Genomic DNA, 3,005 nt, shown 5'->3' on the forward strand with positions numbered 1-3,005 from the left:
AGACAAAATTTAACGGTATTTTACTGTATTTATTGCACGAAGGAAAGAAAACAGTACTTAACAGTATTTTGGGAACAGAAAACTGCAGCGAGCACATGGATTTTCATCCGTCTTTATACTGTGATTTAACCGGTGAGTGCACCTTTGCCTTGCTCCTTTCACACAAAATACACGTTTGCAATTGCAAATACCTGTGCAAATAACTGTAATAATTGTGGATGCTGAGGTTGTAACTGTTTATACGTCCATTTCAGTGCTAAACCCCTCAACGTGCCAATGGCGTCATAGAGTGGAGCTGGATTTCTGATTCAGATATTCCCCGATTACAAGGTGAGTTCAATCAAACATGATATACTATAAACTCTTCTGCAAAGTAAGCTTTTAACACCATATAGCAACGAAGTAATATTGATGTATCTGTAATACGCTGAAATTATTGTCATCTCGTTTGCTAATTTTAGCTTGCTATCTTTTCATTTATTGCCTAATATACCTTTAGTGTATATTAGACAAAACATTGATTTCGATAACGTTGTGCTTGCAAATTTGGGTATGCTTGTTCTAATTTGTACATAACTGTATTCTGAAGGGAGTTTTTCTTTACTAGTGTTGCTGTTTTGTTTCTTTAATGTTGGCTGTATTTTGGATTGCTTCGATCCAAGTTAGCTTGATAGAATATGTTACGCCATAGAATACTCAGTAAGAATAATGTGTTGGTTTGTATTGTAATGTTACTTTTGTCCAGTACAGTAAGCTAATGGACATTTTATTTCAGTGGAGATTTTTTTGTTGTTGTTGAGATTTTTTGAGTTAAGTTTTTTCATGCCCAAAGACTGTCCATTTTGACTTGTCAGCATGTTTGCGTGTCAGTTATGTCGGCAGCAATGCAGTACTCCAGTGGCCTATGTGAAGCACATGAGGATTCACAGCAATACCCCTAACTTGTTTCTTCATTGCTGCATCCAGGACTGTAACAGGAAGTTCGCAAAATTAGCAGCTTTGAAATCACATCTTTACAGACACCACAGTGAGTGTGTGGTGGTGCCTAGATCACATTTGTACCCTGCAGTAGACCTTGCATGCCATGTTGACTTGTGTAGTGCCAAATGTGATACACTAACTCAGTTTTATTCCCATCTTAAAGTGCACATTAAAGAGGGACAAAGAGTGACATGCCCCTTTCAGCAGTGTGATAAATCATTTTCAGTGATATCCACCTTTACCTCTCACGTATCAAGGAAGCATAAAAACTCAACAGAGGTAAACCTAAGTGAATCCATTGTTGCCACATCACTTGTGACTGAAGCTGAAAGTTTTCAAAATATTGACAGTGATATGATGACAGAAGAACATACTGGTGTAGTTGGAAATAGTGAGAATTTGGAGGTTAGTCCAGAAAATATCGATGAGACATTATTTTTGAAGAATCTTGCTCTCTTTTATCTGAAATTACAGGCCAAGTTATTGCTTCCATCTTCAGTCATTCAGACGATCATTGAAGACATGCAGTCAGTTTATGATGTCAACCAGTCACATCTACTTTTCAAACTAAATGAGAAATTGGTTGCACTTGGGGTTCCAGAGGCTTCCATTAATGATGTCATGGACAGTCTGAAAGCAGACGATCTCTTACGAGCATGTAATAGCCACACACTAAAAACAGACCAGCGCAGGAAAACAGTGTTCAAGAACAGTTTTAATTATGTTGATTCTATGCCCATTTGTCTAGGACATAACGAAGCTGGCAAAGAGTGTTTTTTACAGTATGTCCCTGTAAAACAGACGATTGAGGCCCTTTTTCATTGTGAGTCTGTGTGGAAGCAGTACAGAGAAGTACACAGCCGTATCCAGTTGAAGGATATTTTTGAAGATGTGTGGGATGGTGAAAACACCACAAAAAACTTGGCCCAGACAGAGAGGTCATCTTTAGGCTTGATACTTTATCAAGATTCATTTGAAGTTGTTAATCCCCTGGGGTCAGGAAAGAAAAAACACAAAATACTAGCTATGTATCTCACACTTGCAGACCTATTGCCACACAACCGGTCAAGTATTGACCAGATGCAACTGGTTTTTCTGTGTAGAGAACAAGATTTCAAGTATTTTGGTCAGGAATTGGTCATGGGATGCTTGATGAAAGACCTTCAAGACCTTGAGACTAATGGCATAGTGCTACCTGATGGACAGGTATGCAGAGGAATCTTGCGAGCCATTTGTGGAGACAACCTGGGTTCACACAACATCGGAGGTTTTCTTGAAAATTTCAGTGGCAGTAGGTACTTCTGCCGATATTGTGAAATTGACAAAGATGTGTTTCACGCAGATCCTTTGTCCAAAGCTAACACTCGGACACCAGAGTCATACAAAGAGCATGTTCAGAACCTCGAGGAACATTCTGTTCATAGTAGAGGTATTAAATTTGACTCCTTATTCAACAGCCTGTCTATGTTTCATGTATGTCAACCTGGGTTGCCTCCGTGTCTTGGGCATGATTTGTTTGAAGGCGTTGTTGCCTCTGATCTTGCATTGTGTATCAACCATCTTGTCACAGTTGACAAACAGTTCACTTACACTGAATTAAATCGGATGATTGATCAATTCCGATATTTAGGTAATGATGCAAATGACAAACCTTGTGAGGTGAAGCCAGGAAGTGATAGACTGAGTGGCCATGCTATGCAGAACTGGTGCTTCCTGAGACTGCTACCAGTGTTGATCAAAGAGAAGATTACATCTCCTGCTGACAATGAGATATGGCAACTGGTGTTACAACTAAGAGAAATTGTGGCATTGATTTGTGCACCAGCAATTTCTGCTGACCAGATAGGCTATTTAAGGGTCCTTATTGAAGAATACTTGCATTCCAGAAAACAAGCCTTTCCCCATCATCGGCTTAAACCTAAGCATCATTACATGAGTCATTATCCAGAGCTCATCATTCAGTTCGGTCCACTTATTCGTTTGTGGACTATGAGGTTCGAAAGCAAGCACACATACTTTAAACA

The sequence above is a fragment of the Sinocyclocheilus grahami genome, unplaced genomic scaffold (genome assembly GCF_001515645.1).
Source record: "Sinocyclocheilus grahami isolate Dianchi unplaced genomic scaffold, SAMN03320097.WGS_v1.1 scaffold3249.1, whole genome shotgun sequence".
Lineage (NCBI taxonomy): Eukaryota > Metazoa > Chordata > Actinopteri > Cypriniformes > Cyprinidae > Sinocyclocheilus > Sinocyclocheilus grahami.